Source organism: Lepus europaeus, chromosome 23, assembly GCF_033115175.1.
Source record: "Lepus europaeus isolate LE1 chromosome 23, mLepTim1.pri, whole genome shotgun sequence".
NCBI classification, from domain to species: domain Eukaryota; kingdom Metazoa; phylum Chordata; class Mammalia; order Lagomorpha; family Leporidae; genus Lepus; species Lepus europaeus.
The window spans coordinates 7,296,011-7,311,216 of NC_084849.1; the positions used below are offsets into that span (position 1 = coordinate 7,296,011).

General features: G+C 55.3%; 1 protein-coding gene across 1 annotated transcript in view; it reads left to right on the forward strand.

Annotated features, from left to right (window-relative positions):
- The first annotated feature begins 9,120 nt into the window (after positions 1 to 9,120).
- CAMKK2 (calcium/calmodulin dependent protein kinase kinase 2) overlaps positions 9,121 to 15,206 on the forward strand; it is a 53,573-nt gene continuing 47,487 nt past the window's right edge. Inside the window, exon 1 of the mRNA XM_062182690.1 lies at positions 9,121 to 9,203. The gene's annotated coding sequence lies outside the window, so the exon portion shown is untranslated. The remainder of the gene's footprint in view (positions 9,204 to 15,206) is intronic.

Genomic DNA, 15,206 nt, shown 5'->3' on the forward strand with positions numbered 1-15,206 from the left:
CAAGCCCGTGCTGTTGAGGGCATGTGGGGAGCGAACCAGCAGTTGGAAGATCTTTGTTTCTCTCTCTTTGTCACTCCCTCTCTAACTCTGACTTTCAAATAAATAAATCTTAAAAAAAAAAAAAATTCAGAGTCCAAAGCTCAGAGATGTATAGATGCTCTCACCAAATATGCAGTGTATATAATTTCTGTATTTCAACCCTGTAATTAGGCTGAAACTAGCTATGCTTTGTTCGTTCATGAATCTCTCCTCCTCTTTCAGGATTCATGGAATAGCTCTGTCTCACATCCAGTGTAGCAGCTGTACTGACAGCCCTTAAATGCAACAAGGAACCGACCCCATTTTCTGTCTTTTGTCATTGGCTCCTTCTCTGTTAACTCTGTACCTGCTGGTGGGAAGCAGTTTCTCCCCAGAGCTCTGAAGCAGTGTGGAACAGCCCCCTCCCGTTGCCGGCCAAACATGGCTGCTCTGGAATCAAGAGACTCCGTGTAGAGACAGCGATGCTAATTGCTTATGTTGACATTAAAAAAATCTTTACATGCCTTTAATAGGTTACACAAGGGTGCTTCAAAGTCTGTGAAGGGGTGGCTAGCCTAGCAATTAAGACACCCATGTCCCCTTATCAAAGAGTACCTTGATACCCAGCTCTGGTATCCTGCTAATGCAGACCCTGGGAGGCACTGGTGATGGTCCATATAATTGGGCTCCTGCAGCCACATTGGAGACCTGAGTTGCAGTCTTTTTCTTTCCTTCTTTTTTTTTTTTTTTTTAAGATTTGTTTATTGGGGCTGGCAGTATGGCATAGTGGGTAAAGCTGCTCCCTGCAGTGCCAGCATCCCCATATGGGCACTGGTTTGAGTCCCAGGTGCTCCACTTCCAATCCCGCTCTCTGCTATGGCCTGGGAAAGCAGTAGAAGATGGCCCAAGTCCTTGGGCCCCTGCACCCATGTGGGAGACCCAGAAGAAATTCCTGGCTCCTGGCTCCTGGCTCCTGGTTTCGGGTCGGCTCAGCTCCAGCCATTGCAGCCATCTGGGGAGTGAACCAGTGGATGGAAGACCTCTCTCTCTCTCTGCCTCTCTGTAATTCTGCCTTTCAAATAAAATAAACCTTTTTTTAAAAGTTTGGCAAGTTTTAAAAAAAAGATTTACTTATTTATTTGAAAGGCAGAGTTACAGAGAGAAGGGAAGAGAAAGATCTTCCGCTTGCTGGTTCACTTCCCAAATGACCGTAATAGCTGGGATTAGGCCAGACTGAAACCAGGAGTCTGGAATTCCTTCTGGGTCTCCCATATGGGTAGGAGGGGCTCAAGCACTTGGGTCATCTTCCACTGCTCTACCAGGTGCACTAGCAGGGAGCTGGATTTGAATCAATGCCCAGATGGGAGCTGGCCCCTGAGTTGCATTCTTGGCCCTTAGCCTTGGCCCAACCCAGTTCTGCCTTTGGGGGCATTTAGGGATTGAGTTAGTGGATGGGAACTATTTGTCTCTCTTTAAAAAAAAAAAAAAGTTTGTGGAAAATGAGTTAAAAGATGTTTATGTTTGTATAAAAAAATTCTGAAATCTATGGGTACTTTTTTTCATAGTATACATTTTCCATAATCTTTTGAAGAGTCCTATTTATAAATGGTAAAGTTAAATAACATAAGGGAGCAGGCGTTTAGCTCAGTGGTTTAGATCCCTGTATCCCACATTGAAGTGCCTGGGTTTGATTGCTGGTTCCGGCTTCCTACAAATGCATTCCTTGGGAAGTAGGCGTAATGGTTCAAGAATTGGGTTCCTTGGTTTGTTTGTTTATTTGACAGAGAGCAATCTTCCGTCCTCCGGCTCACTCCCCAAATGGCTGCAACAGCCAGGGCTGGGCCAGGTGGAAATCAGCAGCCAGAAGCTCATCCTGGTCTTCCGTGTGGGTGGGAGGGGTGTGAGTTCTTGAGGCATTTTCTGGCTTCCCAGGCACATTAGCAGGAAGCTGGATTGGAAGGGGAGCAGCTGGGACTGGAACTGGCACTGATCCAGGATGGCGGCATCGCAAGTGGTGGCTTAACCTGCCGCACTGCAATGCCAGCTCCAAACAGTTGGGCTTCTGTCACCCCCAGGGAGACTTAGATTGAATTCCCAGCTCCCAGCTCAGATCCTGGCCCAGCCTTGGCCCCTGCCATTGCATGCCTTTCTGGAGTGAACCAGTGAATAGGAGCTCTTTATCGCTCAAGGTATTTAAGATTTGTTTATTTGAAAAGCAGAGTGCCAGAGACTGAGAGAAAGAGATCTTTTCCTAACTGGTTGGTTTTGGGACCAGCGTTGTGGAGGAGCAGGTTAGCTGCTGCTTGTGACGCTGGCACTCCATATGGGGAGCGCTGGTTCGAGTCCTGGCTGCTCCACTTCCAGTCCAGCTCTCTGCTATGTGCCAGGGAAGGCAGCAGGTGATGGCCCAAGTACTTGGGTCCTGGCCACCCATGTGGGAGACCAGATGGAATTCCAGGCTCCTGGTTTTGGCCTGAGTGAGTCCCGGCTGTTGCTGCCATTTGGGCAGTGAACCAGTGGGTGGAAGAGCTCTCTTTCTCTCCCTCTCTTTCACTTTGCCTTTCAAATAAATAAATACTTTTTTTTTTTTAAAGATTTATTTATTTGAAAAGCAGAGTTACAGAGAGCCAGAGGCAGAGAGAGAGGGAGAGGGAGAGGTCGAGGTCTTCCATCCGCTGGTTCACTCCCCAGATGGCCACAAAGGTGGGAGTTGTGATGATCCACAAAAGCCAGGAGCTGGGAGCTTCTTCCGGGTCTCCCACATGGGTGCAGGGGCCCAAGGACTTGGGCCATCTTCTATAGCTTTCCCAGGCCATAGCAGAGAGCTGGATTGGAAGTGGAGCAGCTGGGACTCAAACTGGCGCCCATATGGGATGCCGGCACTGCAGGCAGCAGCTTTTTTTCACAGTTGGCACCTGTGAAGCTGCCTGCCCATCACTGCTCTCAGCTGTTTGTCCCCTTGGCACAGAGGCAGAGCCTGAATCCAGATAGAGGGAGTCTGTGGCGCCTGTCATCTGTGACTTGGGTTTGCAGGCTGGGGACCATGGGAAGTGGGAACATCAGAGGGACCCCAGAACTCAGAGCTGTCTGACAGCTAGCTGGCTTTTCCCAGTGGAGGATTTGGCGAGGGAAGGAGGGCCAGTAATTACATGCTGGTGTAATTATGGGAGGTGTGAGAACCGGTTACATGGAGAAAGGGTTAGGTGAGGAGGGAGTTGAAGCTTATTGGCCAATGGGCATTTGGTCTATACCAAAGTCTTTGAGGATGATCTCAAAGGAGAAGACCAGGCACACAGTAAGAACTGTTTGTCCTGCAGGTTGTGGGTTAATTGTTCCCGGCCCTGGGGTGTGTGGAAGGAACATTGATTACAGAGAGCCCCATCGTGAGTCCTTCACATATATTGTGAACAGGGTGGGTCTTCCCAACAATCCTAAGAGGTCAGCAATGGCACTTACTCCATTTAACAGATGGAAAAACTGAGGCCCAAGGAGGGTGAGTCCCAAGGTTACACACATCCAGTGGGTTTCGGAGCTGGGATTCTCATCCACTAAATCTGGAGCCGCCTGCACCCAGAGTTTGGAAGAGTACTTCATGCTTTTGGGTCGTTGAACACGTAACCGATCAGGTTACCTGTCATTTAGCGTCCAGTGGGAGCCAGACCCCCCCCAGTGCTTGCGAGGTGAATGACACCCCCATCCAGCCGGTGAGCAAACCAGGCCTGAAGGGCCTGATCTGGCGCCTGTCCTGGTGAGGACCAGAGTAGGGCCCAGTCCCAGGCACGGCAGCTCCACAGCTTCTGCTCTCGTCACCAGGCTGCCTTTGACTCCCCCGTTCCCCGGAACCTTCCTGCCCTGCTTGTTGGCAGTTTCATGTTTTATCCCGACGTTTCGGGGTGATTAAACTGTTTTATTTTTCCTTTCTGGCAGCTGTATCCTGAGACAAATGAAGAGCTTCCTCCTCTGTGCCCCACCAACCTCTCCTTTTATGATGTTGTTTATGGTTGGGACTAATGGACCCATTAATCTCCCTGCTGGTTGAAGGGGAAACTTCTCGAGGCCTTTTTTTGGTCAGCAATTTTCTGCTGCCCTGTTGAACAGGAAAGAATCCAGTGAATGAAGTAGATGGGTGTGATTAATTCTGCTGTGTGTGTCTGGGTAGTCGAGGTTTGGGAGGTGGAATGTGGTAGCGAACGTGGGGGAACGCTGCGCGCGTCAGAAAGGTAGGGAGAAGCCATACAGGAGACGGTGACGCCGTCTGTTCAGGTTTTCTTTAAAAATAAGACTCAGAGGGGCCGGCGCCGCGGCTCAATGGGCTAATCCTCCGCCTGCGGCACCGGCACACTGGGTTCTAGTCCCGGTCAGGGTGCCGGTTCTGTCCCAGTTGCTCCTCTTCCAGTCTAGATCTCTGCTGTGGCCCGGGAAGGCAGTGGAGGATGGCCCAAGTGCTTGGGCCCTGCACCCGCATGGGAGACCAGGAGGAAGCACCTGGCTCCTGGCTTCGGATCAGCGCAGTGCTGGCCGTAGCGGCCATTTGGGGGTGAACCAATGGAAAAAAGAAAGACCTATCTCTCTGTCTCTCTCACTGTCTAACTCTGCCTGTCAAAAAAAAAAAAAAAAAAAGACTCAGAGGAGGCTGGCATTGTGGTGTGGCAAGTTAAGCTGCTATTTGGGATGTCGACATCCCATGTCTGAGCGCTGGTTTGAGTCTCCACTGCTCTACTTCTGATTCAGTTCCCTCTTAGTGTGCTGGGAGGCACCAGATGGTGCCCCAAGTCCTTCAGCCCCTGCTGCCCACGTGGGAGACTGGGATGAAGCTCCTGGCTCCGGCTTCTGCCTGCAGTTCCAGCTCTGGGTGTTGTAGCAATTTGGGGAGTGAACCAGCAGATAGAAGATCTCTCTCTTTCTCTGTCTGCCACTCTGCCTTTCAAATTAAATAAATAATCTTCTAAAAATGTTTTTTTTTTTTTTAATAAAAAGATAAGACTCAGAGGATCTGTTTACTTATTTCCTTGGTAAAACAAGATCTACTTGCCTGAAGTTGAGTTTTGTTATGTTCTTGGAGGAGAAAACCCAAACACCAAAGCTAATTCGCATGTTCATATCTAAGAAAGTGACTTCCTTGCGTGGGCTGACAGGCGTGCGTGATATTCCCTGCTAATTCAGGTTAAAAGGGCACACAGATTGATGGTGGTGTTATCTCTGTGCTAAATATATTAATATATATTACTAATTACACTATGATTATTAATTATGTTAATATACCATATATGACAATATCATGATTTATAATTCTATAAATTTATAATTACTAAATTTATAGTTATGTAATTTTATAATATTAATGTATGTCATATATTGTATATATTGTTAACCCTGCTGTGCTAAATCTGAGCTAGTATTTTACACATAGTATTGTATTTTTAAACCTCAGGGGTGGGCACATGGTGCAGTGTTAACTTGCTGCTTGGGGTGCCCAAATCCCATTTTCATGTGCCTGGGTCAAGTCCTGGCTACTCTGCTTCCAGTCCAGTTTCCTGCCAGTGTGCACCCTGGGAGACAGTAGGTGAGGGTCCCTGCCACCCATGTGGGAGATCCTGATGGAGTTCTGAGCTTCTGGCTTTGGCCTGGCCCAGTTTCTGCTGTTGCAAAGGCACTTTGGGAGTGAACCAGCAGAGGCAAGATCTCTATCTCTCTGCCTTTCAAAAAAAGAAGATTAAAAAGAAAGTGAGGAGAAAGCAGCCCCCTGCCCAGCGTGGAGCGAGAACTCTTATCCCTCCCTGACAGCTGTTGAAACCAAAGTGGGAGAGATCAGGTCACCGCCTGTGCCCACAGAGCTGCTACCTGGTGACACTGGGCTCTGAGCCGAGTGTTGGACTCCAGTTAGCACTTCGACCCACAGTGATGAGAGCGTGCAGGTGCCAGAGCAGACGCCGGGATTGATAGCAGCATTCAGGAAACTTCCAGAAAGAAGGGAAGCTCAGGCTAGGGTTTGCATGTCTATGGGCACCTTCTAACCTTTCTTACTTAACTGGCTTTTTTTTTTTTGACAGGCAGAGTGGACAGTGAGAAAGAGACAGAGAGAAAGGTCTTCCTTTGCCGTTGGTTCACCCTCCAATGGCCACCGCGGCCGGCGCGCTGCGGCCGGCGCCCCGCGCTGATCTGAAGGCAGGAGCAGGTGCTTTTTCCTGGTCTCCCATGGGGTGCAGGGTCCAAGGACTTGGGCCATCCTCCACTGCCTTCCTGGGCCACAGCAGAGAGCTGGCCTGGAAGAGGGGCAGCCGGGACAGAATCCGGCGCCCCGACCAGAACTAGAACCCGGTGTGCCGGTGCTGCAGGCAGAGGATTAGCCTAGTGAGCCGCGGCGCCGGCCACTTAATTGGCTTTTAAAGATAGATGCTTTTTTTTTTTTTTTTTTTTTTTAAAAAGGCAGAGTAACAGGGAGAGAGAGAGAGAGAGAGAGAGATTGCACTTCCATCTGCAGGTTCAATCTTCAAATGCCCATAACAGCCAGGGCTGGGCCAGGCCACAGCCAGCAGGTAGGAACCCAAGCACTTGGTCCAGCAGCTGCTGCCTCCCAGGGGCATTAGCAGGACATGGGATGGGAAGCAGAGGAGCTGGGAGTCAAGCCAGCACTCTGACACGGGATGTGGGCCCACCACGCCTGGCCCTTTAATTGCATATCTTCAGTTGCTGACTGTGCAGCTGCAGTGTTCTGACATAGGCAATTCAATAACATGATGTAAACATGCAGAATTACATATTACTACAGATAGCAGGAGAAGGACCTTAATAAAGCAGGGCTGCCTATCGGCCAAATCTGGCGCATCACCTGATTTTTTTTTTTTTTCATGGCCTGCTAGCTAATAGTGGCTTTCATATTTTTAAAAAAAATTTTGGTTGAAAAACCAAAAATACTTTGTGACGTGGAAATTAAATGAAACAACTTTCAGGGTCTGTGAATAAAGTTTTATTGAAACACTGCCATGCCCATTCACTTATTTATGGCCGTTAGAATGGCAGGGTTGAGGAGTTGCTTTAGAAAGGGGATGGCCTGGGACAGTGCTTGGTTAAGTTGCTGCTTGGGATGGTTGCACCCCGTATCAGAGCGCCTGGGTTCAAGTCCCGGCTCTGCTTCTAGTTCCAGCATCCTGTTGATGTGCACCCTTACAGGCAGCGGGTGGTGGGCCAAGTACTTGGGAGACCCAGGTTTTTTATGGGCTCTTCTTGGCTTTGGTCTGACTTAGTCTCTGGTGTTGACAGGCATTTCGGGAGTGAACCAGCTGATCGAAGATCTCTGTCCACCTTTTAAATAAGTAAATTTTAGAAAAAGGAAAGAGTATGGCTTGCGAAGCCTGTATAATATTTGCTATCTGCCTCTATACAGAAAAAAGTTGCTGACCTCTGCATTAAGATTTACGATTGCCTCAAATGCCCCTCGTCGGCCCTAATACGTATTTCTTGGGAGAAGATGTAAAGGAAATACATGAGTATGAGTCTGTAATTTAAAACTGGTTATTACCATTTCTGCCATTTGCTCTACATTCATTTATAAGAAAGCGAATAAAACGTTAGTGTTCCTTATGCCCCTGTCGGAGTCTCTCCCGGCTTCCTTCTTCGTGGCAGGCTCATGAGTTCAGGGTGCAGTCATTCCCTTTGACTTATTAAACAAGTCGGATGTAAGCTTGGGTCTTGGGCAACACATCCTCAGAGGGTTGTAAAATACACACGAGCAGGGGCCCGGCCTTGTGGTGCAGTGGGTTAAGCCCCTGCCTGCGATGCCAGCCTCCCACATGGGTGCTGGTTCAGGTGCAGGCTGCTCCAGCTCTCTGCTAATGGCCTGGAAAAACAGCGGGAGGGGTCAGCTGCTTGGACCCCTGCACCCACGTGTGAGACCTGGATAAAGCTCCTGGCTCCATTGCAGCCACTTGGGGAGTGAACCGACGTGCGGAAGATTCTCTCGGGGTGTGCGTGTGTGTGCCTGCCTCTCTGTAACTCTGCTTTTCAAATAAATAAATTACTTAAAAAAAAAAAAAAAAAAAAAGCTGCCCACAGGTTGCGCAGCGCCCGGTGCTCCGCACGCAGCTCTTCCCTCCACGCGAGGCTCTGGGAGTTCCTGGTGTTGGACAAACAGCGGTAACGCACTCCCTTCCACGAGGGTGGAGCAGACCACGCGAGGAGTGGAACAGGTTTTGTGTCTCCGCTCCGCCGTCGGGCATCGCAGAGGGCCTTCCCATCTTCTGCCCAGGGACGTCGGAAAGTGTGGTGGGGGGGCATCGCCCCGGAATCCACAGGAGCCGGCCGGGGATCCGCCCAGCGCGCGAGGAGCCTGCGAAGCTGGGGGCCTCCCCCAGCTCCCCAGTCCGAGGGGCTGCACGGCAGGGCCGGGAGGAGCGGCCTGGGGTCGCTGTCCGCCCGGGGCAGGTCGCCGGACGCCCCCGGGGCCGCGCGTCACACAACTTGTGCGCTCTGGTCCGGCTCCCCGCTCCGCCCCTGGCGACACCGTTACGCAGCCTGGCCAAGCTTCTGCCAAAGTCAGAACTCGGCGGCTTCCGGGCAGTCTGCCGCATCCAGGGGGGTGGGGGTGGCAGACGCGCTCCTTCCGCAGCCTCCGGGGCCGGCCCTGCGCGCGGCGGGTCGGTCGCGAACGCGGGTGGGGGGGGGACCCAAAACCTGGGGCGGGACTTGGGGCTCCCCGCCGGCCCAGGGAACTTTCCGAGACTCAGGCGCCGCCCTGCGTGTGGCTAAAACAAAGCGAGCGCCGCCCGCCCGCCCGCGCAGGAGCACCCGGCAGGTGCGCGCCGAGAGCCGCGGGACGGGCGGGTGCGAAGCGCAGCGCGGCCTCCGGCACTCCGGCGCCCGCCCCGGGCCCGCGGCCGCGCCTCACTTCCCCTGCCCGCCCCTGCGCCTCGGCCGCGGCTCCGTCGCGCCGGCGCCCGCTTCCCCTCCCCGCCCCGGCGCGGGGCCGAGCCGGCGGGGGCGCGCAGGGAGCGGCGCGTGGCGGGCTCGGGCGGTGCCGCGCCCGGGCTGCCAGCGGCCGCGGCCAATCCCCGCGCAGCCCGAGGCGGCGCCGCGCGCGAGCCGGGCCCCGCGGCTCCTCCCGCCCCCGCCCGCAGCGCGGAGAGCCGCGCGCGGCCGCCGAGCGAGCCCCGCCGAGCGGAGCCGGGGGCGCAGCGCGCGGAGCCCAGGTGAGCGGGCGGGAGCCGGGCGGGGGCCGGGGCCGCCGCCGCAGCCCCCGGGCGCCGTCGCCCTCTGCAGGCGAGGGGGCCGCCGCTGGGGTTGCAGACGGAGCCCCGGGGCCGGCCCGGGGTTCCCTCCGCGGAGGGGACCCCACGTGCAGCACCCCGCGCCCCGCCACGTGGAGGGATGCGGCCCCCCGCGCCCCTTCCCCGCGTCCTCCTCGGGGCCTCGGGGTGGCCTCGGCGGCTGGGCCGCTGCCGGCCTGGCTGGCGGGGGCCGGGCGCAGAGTTTGGACCGGGTGTCACGGGCGGCGGGGGCGGTGGAGGGTCTCGGAGGCGGCGTAGGCCCAGCCCCCTCGCGTCTGTCAGGCGGGGGAACTTGGAGCGCGCGGGGGAGGTGGGGCCCGCGGACTTGGCGCGTCCCCTCGCGCGTTGGTCTGGGGCAAACCCAGGCCCCGGCCGCTCGGACGCCGGGTGGCAGGACCGCAGAGCAGCGCGGGTGGGGACCTCGGCCGCTTCGCAGGGCAGCGCCGCCGCGGCCAGCCCGAAGCCTTGGTCCCTTTGACCTGAATTTGCCTGGGCTGCGGCAGGAGGGGATGCGGAGAGGAGCCTCACCCTGGCACCTGGCGCCTGACTCCGGGGTGCTGGGCCCAGCCCCTCTCGGCGCTGGGTCCTGGGCCCCGGGGCGCCGCCCGGCTTGGGCAGCGGGGTGTTGCCCAGCGCTGCCCGCTGGCTGCTCGCGCCCAGCGCCCAGCCTCTCCGCGGTGGAGGCCGAGGGATGGAGCTTGGGTGGGGACTTGTCAGTGCAGCCGCGAGACGGGGGCGCCCCGGGCTCGGGTGGGACGCGCGGCGGCCGCCTCCCTAGGGGCAACTTTGGCCCTTCCGCTGAGACAGCCCGGTCCCGGGTCCCAGCCGCCCTGGCATGGGAACTTGAGGTGCCTTGGAGCTGCGTGGTGTTTACCACTGCCCCGCCGCTGGCTCTGCCTCGGGAGGAGGGGGCGGCGCGCCCTGGGTCCCCCGGGCTCCTTTGTTCCTTGAAGAGGCGGGGGTCTGCCTGGGGAGCTCCAGCCGCCTCACCAAAAAACACACCTTGGGAGTAAACTGTGCCTGCTGGCAGACGCAGCGTCAGATGGCTGCGCCCAGCCCCTTCCTGTAGGAGTGCAGGCGGCGGTGATGAGGGTGCTCGCCGCATTTTTGTAATGAAGGGTAAGAGGCGTCATTGGGTGAGCTCCTAACTTGGGCAATAATAACGTTAATAACGGCACTTACTCCTGCTCCGCCCCCAGGCTGTGCTGCGTGGTGCGAGCATCATCTCACTTAACGCCTACCGGAGCCTGAGCCGACCGGGAGGGGATGGGGGACGGCACTCTTGGCGGCTAGGAGACGGGCTCAGAGAGCTTGAGTGACTTTCCCGGGGTCGCACAGCCGACGTGGTTGTGGCGGGTCCGAGAGCCTTGTTGGCTTCACCGCCGGTGCTGGAGGCTTGCAAGGCTGCCGGCAGCTTCCTGGTTGTCTCCTAGGGGCACAGAGCTCAGCGGGCCCTTTGCAGGTGTCAGGAGCCAATGTGTCCCCTAATACCTAGGCTGTTGTTCTCGGCAGCGGCTGTCCCCCACCCACCCAGGAGCGTTCGGACAATGTGGGGGCAGCTTCTGGTGCCTGGGTGGTGCTGAGCGCCCTGGCTTGTGGTGGGCAGGAGCTGGGGCTGCTCTTAAGCATGCCGGTGCCGGTGCCGGGCCGTGCAGAGTTGCCACATCCCACATCCCCGCCAGGAAGTACCACCAGGGATAAAAGTTGTGGGAACGGAGGGAGCAGAGGACCTTGGAAGTTCTGGGGAAATCCCTTCCTTTGGGAGTAAATCCCGGATGCTTCCTGAAGGAGGTGTTGCTTGTGCTGGGCCTTGGTGGTGGGCTGGATGGGAGGGGTAGGGGATGGGGGGACTAAGCCTGGATGGGAGATGCCCCCGTGAGGGGTGGTGAGGGACGGTTGGGGCGGGGGCACGCCTGCTTCCAGGACGTTTCGGCTCAGATTTTAACCTGGACCAGAGCCGACCTTCCCCTGCTGCGACCCCATATCACGGAAGGGCTTGGAGAGGCTGCCTCCCCTCCGAGCTGCTGCCCGAGAGAAGCGGGCAGATCCGGTTTCTGAGCAGAGCACTGCCCACCTTCCGCTGAGGCACGGGGCCTGGTCCTGTTTTCCCACCAGCGGCTCCCCTTCGGACGGGGCTGTGGGGTCGGCTGTGCTGGCTTCGCCCTCCCGTCCGTGGGGCTCTGCTGGAACTGGCCTTTCTTCTCTCCTCTGTGCTTTTAGCTTACTCAGTTGTTAATGGGAATTCACTCGCGCTTATAAAATTCGCGTAACACAAACCTGGACATCTGACACTTCATTTATTGAAAGGGAGAGAGACGGAGCTTGCATCTACTGATTCACTCCCCAAACCCTGCAGAAACTGGGGCTGGGCCAGGCCAAAGCCAGGAGCCAGGAGCTCCGTCCGGGTCTCCCACGTGGGTGGCAGGGGCCCAAGCACCGAAGCCATCACGGCCACCTCCCTGGTGTCCATCAGCGGGAAGCCGGGGTGGAAGTGGAGCCAGGAGCTTGCTTAACTGTTTTAAAGTGAGTGATGGAGCCTCACTTAGCACAGTCCCAGAGCTGTGCAACCGGCTTTATCCGGTTCCAGAGCGTTTTCATCAGCCCCCGGTGAAGTCCTGTACCCACGAAGCGGTCACTCCTGGTTCCTGACACCCCTGCTCGCAGCCCCTGGCCGTCAGGAATCTGCTGTCCCTACATTTACTTGTTCTGGAACTTTCCCATTAGTGGACTCGTACGCTGTGTGGCTTTTTTTTTTTTTTTAAAGATTTATTTTATTTATTTGAATTTATTTGAGGGAGAGACTGGTCTTCCATCTGCTGGTTCACTCCCCAAATGGCTGCAACAGCTGGGGCTGGGCCAGGCCAAAGCCAGGATCCAGGAGCTTCATCTGGGACTCCCAGCTGGGTGCAGGGTCCCAAGCACTTGGTCCATCCTCCACCACTCTCCCAGGCACATTAGCAGGGAGCTGGACTGGAAGTGGAGCTGCTGGGACTCAAACTGGGTGTGCATATGGGATGCTGGTGTTGCGGGCAGCAGCCACAGCGCCGGCCCCCACCGTGTGACCTTTCGTCTGCATTCGTCCACCTAGCGTGGTGTCCTCAAGGTTGATCCGTGCCGTAGTGTGTCGGGCTTTATGCCCTTCCACGGCTGAGCGGTGCTCTCTGGCCTGGGCCGTCCACATTTTGTTTATCCATTCACCTGTTGCTGGATATTTGGGTTCTTTCCATCGTGCGGGCCTCTGAAGGCCACGTCCTCCATTCCTGTGTCCTTGAAGCCCCTTCGTGAATAATCTCTGAGTGTAAGCCGTGATCTTACCACCCCAGCTGCAGGGAGAAGGCGGTGCAAGAAGGGTTTTCTGACATCAGTCGGGGCCCAGCCTCCCAGAACAGGGCTTTGGGACCACCTTTAATTTCCCCCATGCCTGCCTCTCCCCCCCAGCCTGCTGCCTCCAGGGTCAGCTCCTGGTCTAGGTGTCACTCACTTCCATTCTTTGCAGTCCTGTTGATTTGTTAAATGTAGATCTTCATGTACTTTTATTTTATTTTATTTTTTTAGATTTATTTATTTATTTGAGAGGCAGTGTTACAGATATAGAGACAGAGAGAGAGGTCTTCCATCCACTGTTCACTCCCCAAATGGCCACAATGGCTGGAGCTAGGCTGATCTGGAGCCAGGAACTTCGTCCAGGTCTCTCAATTGGGTGGGTGCAGGGGCCCAAGCACTTGGGCCATCTTCCACTGCTTTCCCAGGCCACAGCAGAGAGCTGGTTTGGAAGTGGAGCAGCTGGGTCTCAAACCTGTGCCCATATGGATGCCGGTTCCAGGTGGAAACTCAACCTAAAATGCCACAGCACTGGCCTCCCCGACATGCTTTTTATTGGTGTAAATTTTGTGAGACTATTTCCAGGGAAGTAAATCCAAGAAGTATAGAAAAGCTCACCAGACGGTGCCACAGCCCTGTGGCCACACTTGGGGTCAGCCCAGTCCTGTGCCAGGGTGCAGAGCACCGACGGGGAGCCGAGCTGTGAGCGGCGCCATTTGGCAGGTGAGAAAGTCGAGGCTCTGGGTCTCCTGGGCCCTGTGTGGTTTCTCTCCGCGTGCGCCTCCCCCGCCTCTTTGGGCCAGAAGTGTTGCCATTTTCCCGCGGGCTGGCGTCCACCTTCTTCGGGAGACATCTTCCAAGAGTTTGACTCTGAGAAATAACATTTGAATGATTATTTTTCCCCTGGCTCCCACATTCCCTGCCAGGGATGTTTGCGATCAAGATGAGGAAGGGATTATTTTAGCTGCCAGTGTTTCCCGGCTCAGTCCTGTTTGTTGTGTTGCCACTGATTTTTTTTTTTTTTTCCCAATTACGAAACATTTTAAGCAAAGAGAGAGCAAAGAGAGTTTTCCAGACTGGCTTGTTTTTGTTGAAGGGCTGGAAGGGAGCCTGGGAGGGGCCAGTGGCAGGGCAGGGCGCGCGTGGTACTCAGCCTTGGCTCTGGGAGCTCCGTGCCTCACTCAGCTCTCTTTTTGGGGGTACTGGTGACTGGCCCTGCCCTGGGGACCTGAGGAATTCTGGTCCCGGTCCTGGTCCCCAAGGAGTTCCCAGGTCTCTGAAGTGTCGGGAGCCTTTTGTGTAGTTTCCTTTTGCAAAGAAGAGAAAGAAAATGAGAAGATGCTGTCTTGCCCCCACCCCCGCCTCCCCCCACCCCGAGAGCTGCAGAGCAACTATTTTTATGTTGTCTCTTTTTATCCCTGTGGCTTCTGTAAATAGTGGAGAGGTGGCAGTTGCTGAGATAAAAATGCTAATTCCAACCTGGAGGGGGAGATGTGGGGTCCTCTGGGGAGCAGAGGGGCTCAGAGATGAGGCGTGGGGAGCGGGTGGTGTGGAGGGGCGGGAAGGGGACCAGTGCCCCTTTGGGGTTTTTTAAGTGCGTTGGGGCATTGCCTTCCAGGCCTCTGGAGAGGAAAATTGTATTTAGGTTGATCCCAGTTTTCTTGCTCTCTGGGTCCGAGTATGGGAGACAGGGTGGGCTCTGCAGAACTGGCCCCTGGTGCCCTCCTTGTCTCTGTGCTAGGGCTGTTTGAGGCGGGGAAAAGAGGGAGAGGAGCCGGGGGCTGGGGGGTGGGCAAGGCAGAGGGTCCCTGGGGTCCAGGCTGGGCCTCCCCATCTCTGACTTGCCGGGCTGTGGAATGTTGGGCTGAGGGTCTTTCTTTTTCTTTTCATTACAAATTGAATTTCCACTTCTTTGCCCACTTCTTCCGTTGCTTCAGTGAAAGCTTGGGAGGGGTTCATTCGAAGAAGCAGAAATAAGCCAATTCCAGCCTAATACCCGGCCCCTAACACACACCCACCCTCACACACCACACATTCGTCTTCCCTCGTCTCTCAGGCTGCCACCGCCTGCCTGGCTTTCGATGTCTGGCTGTAGGAAGGGCCATTGTCTGTTCCTTTTTTAAAAATATTTTATTGCCTGGCGCCGTGGCTTAACAGGCTAATCCTCCGCCTTGCGGCACCAGCACACCAGGTTCTAGTCCCGGTTGGGGTGCCGGATTCTATCCCGGTTGCCCCTCTTCCAGGCCAGCTCTCTGCTATGGCCCGGGAGTGCAGTGGAGGATGGCCCAAGTGCTTGGGCCCTGCACCCGCATGGAAGACCAGGAGAAGTACCTGGCTCCTGGCTTCGGATCAGCAAGATGTGTCGGCCGCAGCGGCCATTGGAGGGTGAACCAACGGCAAAAAGGAAGACCTTTCTCTCTCTCTCTCTCACTATCCACTCTGCCTGTCAAAAAAAAAAAAGAAAAGAAAAGAAAAGAAAAGAAATAAAAAAGACTTTAAAAAATATTTTATTTATTTTTATTTGAAAGGCAGAGTTCCAGAGGGAGAATTCCATCTGCTGGTTCACTACCTAAATGGCCACGGTGGTTGGGACTGGGCCAGGCT